Source organism: Dendrobates tinctorius, unplaced genomic scaffold (assembly GCF_039654945.1).
Source record: "Dendrobates tinctorius isolate UK_male_01 unplaced genomic scaffold, ASM3965494v1 ptg000174l, whole genome shotgun sequence".
Taxonomy (NCBI): domain Eukaryota; kingdom Metazoa; phylum Chordata; class Amphibia; order Anura; family Dendrobatidae; genus Dendrobates; species Dendrobates tinctorius.
Window position 1 is genome coordinate 574,945 of NW_027361841.1, and position 13,362 is coordinate 588,306.

Here is a 13,362-nt window from a genome sequence, read left to right on the forward strand (position 1 = left end):
ATGGACACCTATGGGTGGCGAATCCGTTGGCAAACGTTAATTGACGGAATCCGCCAACGGAATCCGCCTTTTCATACTGAGCATGCCCAAAAGATTTTCCTTTCATGAATTTTAACCCCAAATTCCGTTCTGGCACCAAAAAAACTCTCTCCCTCTCTCTCTCTCTCTTTTTCCAGAGTCATGTCACTCTAAATTTCATGAAAAATCAGCTAAAAACGGATCCATCAAAAAACGGATCCTGTGTTATCCGTTTGTGGCAAAACGGAAGCGGATCCGTTTTTTCACACTCTGGCAGATTTTGACTGACGTCAAAAAACTGAAATGTGAAACAGGCCTTACACAGCGTCCTGTAAGAGATCTGCACACTGATCATATTATAATCGACATCCCAGTCACATTACCAATTTTGAAAACAGACATGGAATCTGGTTAAAGGAATCATCACCTACGGCATTGGATTCCATTTTAAGCTTGAAAATTACCAATAGAAATTGATGGAGACCAAACTGAATCTTAAATGTGATCCATTTACTGGATTAAATGTAAAAAAAAATAAAACAGGGAGTAAACAGGAATAGAACATTTATTTCTATAAAGCAGTGTTTCCTAAACTCCAGTTCCCACAGCTCCCCACAGGCCATGTTTTCAGGGTTTCCATAATATTACACAAGTGAGAGAATTCCTGATGCTTTGATGATACTTCTATCACCGGTGCAATACTAAGAAAATCCTGTAAACATGACGTGTTGGGGGCCGTGAGGACAGGAGTTTGAGAAACGCTGCCATAAAGAAATAGATGTTACAGAAGAAAATTCTAGTCTGAAATGGTGTACAATACAAAATAATATTGTGGTACCGTGTTAGCCAGAAAAATAGATGTAAATACTTATGTCCCCCCCAAAAAAATTGAGAAAAGTATTCAAGCAATGATACCTTTATTGGCTAACCAGAGAAATTATACTTGCAAGCAAGCTTTCAGGGCTCAGAAGGCCCCTTCATCAGGCTAGACTAACTATCCCACTAGTTAACCCCTTTAGTGAACATCATTAAAAAAAAAACAAGGCAAAAAAGCAATGCTTTATCATCATACCACCGAACAAAAAGTGGAATAACACGCGATCAAAAAGACATACTGTATGTAAATAAACATGGTACCGCTTGTCCCGCAAAAAACAAGCTGCAATACAGCTCCATGACTGGAAAAATAAAAAAAGTAATAGCTCTCAGAATAAAGCGATGCAAAAATAACTATTTTTTAAATATAAAATAGTTTTTATTTTATAAAAGTGCCAAAATATAAAATTGATGTAAAGGAGGTATCGCTGTAATCATACTGACCCGAAGAATAAAACTGCTTTATCAATTTTAACAAAATGTGGAACAGTGTAAACCCCCCCTACCCCAAAAAAAAAGAAATTCATGAATTGCTGGTTTTTGTTCTGTCTCAAAACATCGGAATAAAAAGCTATAAAAAAAGTAATGTGACCAAAAATGGTACCAATTAAGACGTCAACTTGCCCCGCAAAAAACAAGACCTCACATGACTCTGTGGGCCAAAATGTGGAAAAATTGTAGTTCTCAAAATGTGGTGATGCAAAAACTATTTTTTTGCAATAAAAAGCGTCTTTTAGTGTGTGACAGCCGGCAAACATAAAAACCCGCTATAAATAGTAAATCAAACCCCCCTTTATCACCCCCTTAGTTAGGGAAAAATAATAAAATTAAAAAACGTATTTATTTGCATTTTTCCATTAGTTAGGGTTGGGGCTAAAGTTAGGGTTAGGGTTGGGCTGAGCTAGAGTTGGGGTTAGGGTTGGGATTAGGGCTAGGGTTGGGATTAGGGCTAGGGTTGGAATTAGGGTTAGGGGTGTGTTAGGGTTAGGTTTGTGGTTAGGGTTATGTTTAGGGTTGGGCTAAGGGATGGGGTGTGTTGGGGGTAGGGTTGGCGTTAGAATTGGGGGGTTTCCACTGTTTAGTGCGCCCAAACAGTGGTTTACCCCCACATATAGGGTATCGGCGTACTCAGGACAAAATGCACAAAAACTTTTGGGGTCCAATTTCTTCTGGGAAACTAAAAAATTGGGGGCGAAAAGATAATTTTTGTGAAAAAATATGATTTTTTATTTTTTCTGCTCTACGTTATAAACTTTTGTGAAGCACTTGGGGGTTCAAAGTGTTCACCATACATCTAGATAAGTTCCTTAGCGATTCTTCTTTCCAAAATGGTGATACTTTTGTGGGGTTTCCACTGTTTAATCACATCAGGGGCTCTCCAAATGCGACATGGCGTCTGATCTCAATTCCAGCCAATTTTGCATTGAAAAGTCAAACAGCACTCCTTCCCTTTTGAGTTCTGCCATGCGCCCAAACAGTGGTTTACCTGCATATATAGGGTATCAGCGTACTCAGGACAAATTGTACAACAAGTTTTGGGGTTCATTTTCTCCTGTCACCCTTCGTAAAATAAAACAAATTGGATCTGAAGTAAATTTTTGGTGAAAAAAAGTTAAATGTTCATTTTCTTAAACATTTCAAAAATTCCTGTGAAGCACCTGAAGGGTTAATAAACATTTTCTATGTGGTTTTGAGCACCTTCAGGGGTGCAGTTTTTAGAATGGTGTCACTTTTAGGTATTTTCTGTCATATAGACCCCTGAAAGTGACTTCAAATGTGATGTGGTCCCTAAAAAAATAGTGTTGTAAAAAGGAGAACTAAAAAAAAAAATTTGGTTCCAAAATTGTGCTGATGTAAAGTAAACATGTGGGAAATGTTACTTATTAAGTGTTTTGTGTGCCATATCTCTGTGATTTAAGGGCATGAAAATTCAAAGTTGGAAAATTGCAAAATGTTCAAAATTTTCACCAAATCTCCATTATTTTCACAAATAAACGCAAGTCATATCAAAGAAATGTTACCACTATCATGAAGTACAATATGTCACGAGAAGACATTGTCAGAATCACCGGGATCCATGGAAGCGTTCCAGAGTTATTTCCTCATAAAGGGACAGTGGTCAGAATTGTAAAAATTGGCCCGGTCATTAACATGCAAACCACCCTTGGGGGTAGAGGGGTTAAAGGGATAATCATTCAAAGTTTAAAAATTGCTAATTTTCTATCATTTTTCTCAAATTTCTGATTTTTTTTCTAAATAAACACAAAACATATCGACCTAAATTTACTATTGTCATAAAGTATAATGTGTCACAAAAAATGATCTCAAAATCATTGGGATTTGTTGACGTTTTCCAGAGTTATTACGACATAAAGTGACACTGGTCAGATTTAAAAAAATTGGCTCTGTCACTAGGGAGAAAATGGTGTTTTAAGCAAGATCAAAAAATCAACAGTTTAGCTTCATCTTATGAAAATGTGTTGATACATAAAGGTAGATGTAATAAAATACAATAGTACTTGGTGCTTCTAGTTACTGCTGTCTCTTCCCTTTAGATATCCAGTACTTCTTATCTCTGGGTTACGGCAGATCTATTTCTCTTGTACCGATTCTTACCGACAGTGTGATTACCCTTTCTGCACTTGTGGGTGGACTATCCTAAATCTCATGAATGGCACTGCATTTATCTCATCCTGACAGCTATATGTAGAATATGGGACAACGGTTTTCACCCAACCGAGATGCAGTAATCTAAAACATATTTGGATTTGTATATGCTTGCCAGTTAAGCTTAGATTATAGTAAACAAACTTTATGATATTTCAGCACCACAGCTCGTATATTAGCATATTTTATTCAGTGTTTTATGATCCATTTATCTTGTTCTAAATTGTGCCCATTTACGATGTGTGAAATCATTGTCTCTGTGTAAAATGAAACAGTTTAAACTTCATCAGCATTAAAATTTTTCTTGCAATCATCAGTTGTTATGCCCTACAAATAGACAGACAAGGCGTTCAGTGGTGTGACACTGTGGTGTGAATTGTATTCCTCCCAAGAACTCGTGTGTTCATTTGGGAAATTTTGGGCACCCTTTTGTACCAGAATGTGAAATCTATGTACATAGACTAGCCCTACCTCACATAATAATATGCACAGTGACTAAATTATATCACCGTATACAGTATTGAGTGAATATTATCTCCATGCATAAATTATTATTGTAATTCTGCAGCGTAAACAAATTTAAAATGCATATAGAGAGAAACTGACATTGCGGATTTCAAACAAGTCAGTTTATCCTACATAGAAAAAAGCAAAGTAGCCATAAAACTTCTATAAATCCAATGCAATCTGGAACTGTAAGATACTGCATGGGTTTACCTTAAAGGTGTTGGCTAGCCTCAGGGTGCACTATGGGTTGTGAGGAATCTCCGGTGACAGGAGTGGTGGGCACATGACCTCAAGTCTGTGATTCACATTCATTTGGTCACATTCCTACTAGACCTGTGCGGCCTCGTTGAATGCAAGTGCATTGAGCGAGGCAGGACACATCTAGTCGGAATGTAGCCGGAAGTATGCTAAAAGTCGACATGGCTCTGAGCAGAGAAAAAAAAAGTTATAGCTCTCAGAATGTTATTCGGCATTGTCTGTCTTTTTAAGTGTCTTTTTAACGTACAAAAGTGGGGTTAACCACAGTTGAGTGCACGCCTAAAAAGATAAAAGTGACTCCCTCTGCATAACAGTGAATGGTTCCATCATGTACTTAATCTGAATCTGAATCTCATTTTCTGTGGATTTAGATGGAAACTCCAACATAAATGCTTATCATACAGCACAAGATAAATGTGAAACGAAGATGTTACATGCCCAAAACTGCAACCAATAAACACTTCAGCTCATCCCACAAAAAGTAAGTCTCATTTGAGGCCATCATCTCTCAGTGGAAAATTAAAGGATTTCCACTGCACAGGTAGCTCAAAAAATCTTGAAAAGGCAACATGGCATCCCCCAAATAAAATGATGTGAAACTTGAGCTCTCTAATCCAAATGGCCTCATCTGTGTTGAGCCCCATCCATCCTTAAACCACAGCATCCGCATGTGTGACATTGCTGTAGCGGGAAAAACCCACTTAATTTACAAAATAATCACTGTACCCATTGCTCAAGATCAATTCATCGAGGGGTGTATTTTCCAAAGTGGTGTCACTTTTAACTATTTTTCTGCTACTCCTTCACATTAGGGTCTCTGCAAATGGTGCAGCATAATTTGCTTTATAGCAAAATCTCCATTCCAAAAGTTACATGGTTCTGCTTTTTCCTCAGCCTTGCCCTGTAGCTAAACAGTTGCTGAATTGTGGTTTCCATTTTCACCTATTACTACTAGTGAAAATGAAAATATAAAAAAAAATTGTTATAAAATTCTGTGAGGCACCTGCATGTTCCAAATACTCACTATACCTCTAGATACATTTTTTCATTGTGTAGTTTATGAAAATGAAATTGGGTCACTTTTTGGGGGGGTTTTCTGGCGCCTAAGGGTCTCTGCTAATGGTGTACACAAGCTGGAACTCTGCTAATGGTGTACACAAGCTCTTCAAATAAAATCTGCATTTCAAAAACCAAATGATGCTCCTTCTGTTCCAGCCCTGCCATATGCCCACACTCTAGTGTACAACCACATATGGGTTATTTGTGCATTTGGTAGAGATTGCATGAGAAATTGTGGGGTCCATTTTCTATTACTCCTTGTGAAAACGAAAAAAATGAAACTAATTTAATTTAAAGTAATACTAGCAGAAAAAAAAATCATGTCTCATTCTTCTGAAATTCTGTGAAGCGCCTGTTTGCTCAAGATGTTAAACAAAACCGTAGAATCTACACTTTGAAAAGTAGACCCCTCAAGGAATTCTTTCCAAAATGTTGTCTAGTTGTGGGAGGTTTTTGCTGTTTTGTCACCTTCGGGATGTTTCAAATGCAATACAGCATCCACAATCTATTTCAGTCAAATTTGTACTCTAAAAATCGAATATGGGGTATCACTACAGTATATAGGAGAAATTGTGTAGCAAATTATAGGGTTTATTTTCTCCTATTACTCCTTTTTAACATGACAAATTTGTAGCTAAAACATTTTACTGAAAAAGAAAATGTAATTTTTCATTTTCATAGCCTAATGTTTTAAAGTTTTGTGAAGCACCTTTGAGTTCAAAAATATCTTGAAGGGTCAAGTTTCTGATATAGGGTACCTTGTGAGGGTTTCTCACATTATTGCACCTCAGTGACTCTACAAATATGACATGGAGCCTGCAGTATATTCCAGCAAAATTTCCTCTTTGAAAATCAAATACGGTAGCTTTCTTTCCCCTACGAGTTCTTACTGGTGCCAACTGCCAGCACAATAGCTTTTGACCACATAAGAGATATTGCCATGTTTAGCAAAGTTGCATTGTAAATTTTTCTCCTGTTACCCCTTGGAAAATTAAAAGATTGGGGCTAAAGTAATATTTTGGTGGGAAAAAAAATGTAGGGTTAACAAATTTCCTTACAGCAGTTTTTAATAATTTGAGGAGTACAGTTTGCAAAATGGTATAATTTGGGGGGATTTTACAATATGCTGGTCCCTCAAAGTCACTACAAAATTGAATAGCTCCCAAAATAAATTGGATTTGTAAATTTCCATGAAAACATAGAAAAATGCTGCTAACATTTGAAAAATTATGCTGACATTAAGTAAAGTACAGATATGACAAATTGTATTCATTAGCTAGTTTGTGTGGTATTACTGTCTGGTTTTAGGATATAAACGTTCAAGTTTGAAAATTGCATAGTTTTCAAAATTTTTGTTAAATCGATGATATTTTCATAAAAACACAAAACATATTGTTATGCGCCGGAATTCTCCATCTGCACGGAATGGATCCCAAGCCTTAACGTCTCCTGTGGTTTCCCATTCAGTCTTGGCCGCAGTGGATGCTGCTCAGTAAAGGCATCGTTCTCAGCATCTTGCTCAGACTCAGGCTGTGCGCATTGTTACTGCTGCCTCTCCAGGTTCAGCTTTGGTAACTGACAGTGGCCAGCAGCAGGCTGTCATTCCTGAGGTTAAGTCCAGGATTCGCTCTACTGAGCATGCTCGTGAAGTGGCGACCTCTCATTAGTGGTCGGTCGCCAGCTGCTCAAGTCCTGTGCCTGCTCCAAATTGGCCCGCGAGCAAGGTCCTGTCTGCTTGGCGCAGTCTATTAAAGGATCTTTGGCGCACCCGTTGGTGCGCTAAGATCATGTGCATTTGCTGTGTGTGTAGGTGAAACAGTTACCACTCTGTATGCACGTGTGCCACTAATAGCACCATGAGTGTGTTTCTAGACAGGCAGTGTAGGGTGGGAACTCCCGCTTGAACTTAGCATCTGCATCGGGCGTCCTCACGTGCAGGCTCAAAAGCCACCCTGTGTCAGAGCAGGTTCCATCACCCGCATAGCGGGGGGAGAGTTATAGGGACCCCGACTAGCATCAATTCCTCTATGCTCCTGTGACATCTAACAGGGCATAGCTTAGAGTGCTCTCAGTTTTGGTACTGCTCTGTGGAGTAACAGAATCAGCCACGTTGCACTCTGTTCACACCGAGTGACGTTTAACTCTGTAGGTTTACGGTGCTTGCTCACAAATACGCTCCGCCATTGTCCTCTAGCTGCGGTTTTACCATCACCACACAGTGACCCCGGGTTGCGATCACACCTTCTCATAATTTACATTTGGTACGATCCGCAAACCCTAACACACATTGACCTAAATTTACTACTATAATAAAGTACAATGTGCCACTAAATAACGTTCTGAAACTCACTGGTTTATATAGAAGCATTCCAGAGTTATTAACACATAATATGACACGGCTGATTTGAGAACTGAAGCTTGATCATTAAGGCCAAAATTGGCTCCGTTACTAAGGGGTTAAGGGGAAAAAATCTTGATTTTGGAATTTAATAGTAAAAACTATAGAGAATATATATATATATATATATATATATATATATATATATATATGTATGTGTATGTGTGTGTGTGTGTGTGTCTGTAGTGTGTATGTGTATATGTTACAACTTTCAATCATAAGTTTAAATGAATGAAATTAAATGAATGAAAAGGCAGTGAAAATGTAAGATAAGAGCTTAGCTCATGTGGCTAACAAACTATTCAAAATGTGGGTGCAGCACTCCGACATAGTAGGTCCTGCAGGTCCTCTGGCCATCCAGTGTACCACTATTTTGATTTTGTTTTAGGTGTTTCAAAATCCTGTGCTGATCTTCCATAACTGATATTATAGGGAATTTAGATTGTGGGCCCCATCAGGGACAGTGATGATGTGTTCAAAACAGTAAAAGGGTGTGGAATATGTTAGCGCTATATAAAAATAAAGAAATAAAAAAAAAGAAGATTTTTAGAGGTTGGATCTCTACTGTTAAGGGCCTGTCACACTAAGCGTTATCGCTAGCAATATCGCTATAACGTCACTAGTTTTGTGACGTTATAGCGATATTGCTAGCGATATCGCTATGTCTGATACCTCCGACCGGCTCCCCTGCTGGTTATCGCTGATCGCGCGAGAACGTCCTGGGCCGTTTCTCGTCGGCCACTTCCTGCTGGGCTTCTTGCTGTGGTGACGAGAGACGCGTGGACGCGGGCAGGAGGACGTCAGGATCGCCTCGTCTGACAGGTAAGTAGCGACCGCCGACCGCTGCTATGTCGCTGGTGAGATCTGCCTGTGTGGCAGCTCACTAGCGACCACTTAGCGATTCACCAGCGATCCTGACCGCGTCATATCGTTTGTCGGGATCGCTGGTGCATCGCTAAGTGTGACAGTACCTTTACACAGACTCAAATGCCCTACACACAGTCATTGAGTTAAAGTGGTACGGTACGTTCAGCTTTCCTGCTTGTTTTGTCAAACCTAGAGGCATCCTTAACCCCGGGACATTTTTCGTATTTTTGTTTTTTGTTCCCCTTCTTCCCAGAGGCATAACTTTTTTATTTTTTGGCCAAAATGGCCATGTGAGAGCTTGTTTTTTTGTAGGACAAGTTGAAGGACACATAACATATTGTGTACTGGAAAATGGGTAAAAATTTCCAAGTGCGGTGAAATTGCAAAAAAAGTGCAATTCCACAGTTTTTTTCTTACTTTTTGTTTTTACCATATTCACTAAATGCTAAAACTGACCTGCCATTATGATTCTGCAGGTCATTACGAGTTCATAGACTCCAAACATGTCTAGGTTATTTTTTATTTAAGAGGTGGAAAAAAAAATAAAACTTTGATAAAAAAAAAAAAAAAAAAAAAATGGTGTCATTTTCCGAGACTCGTAGCATCTTCATTTTTCGTGATTTGAGGCTGGGTGAGGGCTTATTTTTTTGCGTGCCGAGCTGATGTTTTTATTGATACAATTTTGGTGTATATACGATCTTTTGATCGCGCGTCATTGCATTTTACAAAACATGATACAAACCAATTGTATGTATTGCAGTCAATACAAGAGAAGATAGCATTCTGCTACAGATGGATCTGGATAAGTTGGAAACTTGGGCCGAAAGGTGGCAAATGCGGTTTAACAATGATAAATGTAAGGATATTCACATGGGAAGAAGGAATCAATGTCACCATTACACACTGAACGAGAAACCACTGGGTAAATCTGACATGGAGAAGGACTTGGGGATCCCAGTTAATGATAAACTTACCTGAAGCAGCAAGTGCCAGGCAGCAGCTGCCAAAGCAAACAGGATCATGGGGTGCATTAAAAGAGGTCTGGATACACATGATGAGGGCAATATGCTGCCTCTATACAAATCCCTGGTTAGACCACACATGGAGTGCTGTGTACAGTATTGGGCATCGGTGCTCAGGAAGGATATAATGGAACTATAGCGAGTACAAAGGAGGGCAACAATATTAATAAAGGGGATGGTGGAACTACAATTCCCAGAGAGAATAGCAAAAGTAGGATTGTTTAGTCTAGAAAAAAGACGACCGAGAGGCGATCTGATAACCATATATGCAAATATCTCTCTGAGGATCTGTTTATACAAAGGAATGTGACGGTCACAAGGGAGCATTCTCTGCGTCTGGAGGAGAGAAGGTCTTTCCACCAACATAGAAGAAGATTCTTTACTGTTAGGGCAGTGAGAATCTGGAATTCCTTGCCTGAGGAGGTGGTGATGGCGAACTCAGTCGAGGGGTTCAAGAGACGCCTGGATGTCTTCCTGGAGCGTAACAATATTGTATATTACAGTTATTAGGTTCTTTAGAAGGACGTAGATCTGGGGATTTATTCAGACGGAATATAGGCTTTACTGGATGGACAAATGTCTTTTTTCGGCCTTGCTAACTATGTTACTATGTTACCATTGCAATGTAGCAGCGACCAAAAAAACGTAATTCAGGCATTTTTAATTTCTTTCTCGTTACGCCGTTTACCAATCGGGTTGATTAGGTTATTATGTATAGATTGGGCGATTCTGAACGCGGCGATACCTAATGTGTGTATGTTTGATTTTTTCTTTATTGCTTTATTTTGAAGGGGGCAAAAGGGGGGTGATTTGAACTTTTTACATTTTTTTTATTTTTTTTAAAAACTTTTTTTCTTTTGCATACTTCAATAGTCTCCATGGGAGACTAGAAACTGCTGTTGTCTGATCGGCTCAGCTACATGCATGCCATGATCAGATCGCCTGTATGTAGCAGAAATGATCACTTGCTGTGTGCGCCGACCACCGTGCGGCTCTCATAGCAATCCCGCAGTGATAACCATAGAGGTCTGCGGGGGCGTGGCCTGAGCGGCATGTGAGGAGGACGTGTGCCCGCTGAGCTCCCGCATATACCTGCTTCATTCAGCCGTTTTGTCCCCACAGCACGGCTATTATAACCCCTGGAGGCTGCACCGGAGTCGGTAGACACCGCGGGGCAACGGAGATCGCTGCTTCACCCCAGAATATGGGGAAAAGAGGTCAGAGAAGGGTGGCAGGAGAGGCCGGAGCGGGGAGCCAAGATGGCGCCGCCGCCACAGCGCGCGCCTTAGAGGAGGCCGCAGAAGACAGCGCGGCTAGGAACAGGGCAATGGCGGCCAGGCTGCAGCGCTTTGCCCGCACGGCTGAGGCAGAACAGGAGTCTCTCCAGGACTCTGATATGGACCAGGAGACTGTGGCAGAGGACATGAGCCCCGGAATGGGGGAGGAGGAGGAGGCTGCCCATGCTAGAGTGCAGGGGGGGAAGGGAGCTGAGCCTAGCTGGAGTGATCTGGTGGAAAGAAATAAACAGCACCTCACAGCCTTGCAATTACAAGTTCCAGACGAGCCCACCAATAAAGATGTAATGCTGGCAGTGGTGCACTGTGGGACTGCGATCTCACATGTCCTGACGCAACTGGGCTTTCTGCAGGAGTCCATGCAGACTGTGCGACATGACCTGCACAGTGTTAGAGACAGAACAAGCCAGCTGGAAAAGCGTATGGGTGCTGTGGAGAATTCGGCCTCTGACTCAGGACAGCACTGTACAGAGCTCAAGAAGGATATGGCAGCTGTCTGGGCTAAAACTGATGACCTTGAAAATAGATCCAGACGGAATAATGTTCGTATTGTGGGCATGCCAGAGCGCTGTGAGGGAAAGAATCCTACTGCCTTCATTGAAACATGGCTTAAAGAAACAGTAGGTGTGGACAATCTAACACACCTGTATGCAGTGGAAAGAGCACACAGAGTCCCGACTCTGCCCCCCCTCCCTGGTCATCCACCAAGACCTGTGCTGGCTAAAATCCTTCATTACAGGGACAGAGACGTTATCCTTAGATACTCGAGAGAACACCCTGACCTTACAATGGAGGGATCCAGAGTCTCCTTTTACCCGGACTTTTCGCCAGAAGTTCAGAAGATGAGAGCGAAGTTCATAGACATCAAGAAGCGTCTGAGAGCCTGTGGCGTCAAGTACTCCATGTTTTTCCCGGCTAAATTGCGTGTTGAGGCCTGGAATAAAAGCCACTTTTTTCTGGACCCCAGGGAAGCTGTGGACTGGTTGGACCTTAACGAGCGACAATTGAGGAAGGAGAGGAAGGAGCAGGAATGTGGCTGATGGTTTCTTGACCTGCTTAGTTGTTATGGAGTCATGCGGTTGGAGTCTGCGGTCCTGATGCAATGGACTGCCTAAGAAGTTATATTTCTATTTATTCTTTTATTACTCTGTTATATGCTGTTTTTTTAAGAATTTGTGGTCCTTATGGGGCCTTAGTCTGAATACGGATAAGGGAAAATGCAAAGTGCTGTGGGGTTATATCCTGTCAAATGCGGGTAGTGAACAGGAATTGAAGCGCCTGCTGAATGGGGTGGAAGGGTTCGACAGTACCTTTACTTGTTGCACCCTTGGTTCATCCCAAGGAATTGTTGGAGGGTGTTTTTTGGGGGGAGGGGGGAGGGATTGGGTTCAAAATGTCCTTTGGCATACTTGTACATTTCAATATTGGCTATGGTACGGCCGGGGGAGAGATGGTAGGCAATATGCTATGGTACGATAATGGCTGATTTTAAGATACTTAGTTGGAATATCAGGGGGTTGAAGTCGCCAGTAAAACGACAGGCCATATTCTCCTTCATAGCGGACCAGAAACCGGCGGTTGTTTGTTTGCAGGAGACGCATCTCACACAGGAGACGCTGGGAATCCTGGATAAGAGATGGGTACAGGCGGGCTTTCACTCTACTCATTCCCAATACTCTAGGGGGGTTAGTATATTGATTCACTCCAGGACTCAATTTAAGTGCCACCGGGTGGTGGTGGACACAGAGGGGCAATTCGTCCTTTTATCTTGTACAATCTTTTCCACCCCACTGGTGTTGACATCTATATATATACCTCCGCCTTATAGCAGTAGAGTTATCTATAAAGTTCTGGCCATTCTGAGAGATTTTCCGGGGGTTCCGCATTTGGTGGTGGGAGATTTTAATAATATTCTGGATTCACACTGGGACAGGGGTAGCCATGAACCTCTGAGGCTGGGAGGTAATCTTACGCCATTTGGGGTTCTTGTGCGGGAGATAGCTTTGACCGACTTGTGGAGATGCCGTAACCCTGGCGTCCGTCAATTCTCGTGCTTCTCCTCTACTCACTCCTCCCTGTCTCGCATCGATCTGGCCCTGGGTGATGATCTTATGCTGGGTAAAACTTTAGAGGTTAAATATTTGGCGCGAACGGTATCTGATCATTCGCCTGTTTCAGTCATGCTTGGGGGGGGCGGGAACGGGAGGAATGATAGACCTCTCTGGCGCCTTAACCCGTTTTGGCTGCAGCTAATCGATAAGAATGACGGCTTTATCCCTGAGTTGCAGGAATATCTTAATCTTAATAGAGGCTCGGCTTCTAGTGGGATCGTCTGGGAGGCCTTAAAGGCGTACTTAAGGGGAATGTACATACGAGAGATTTCTAAAATAAAGGC

General features: G+C 41.4%; 1 protein-coding gene across 3 annotated transcripts in view; it reads left to right on the forward strand.

Moving 5' to 3' along the window:
* Positions 1-13,362, forward strand: part of CAMK1D (calcium/calmodulin dependent protein kinase ID) — a 371,674-nt gene that overhangs the window by 248,509 nt on the left and 109,803 nt on the right. The window lies entirely within an intron of this gene.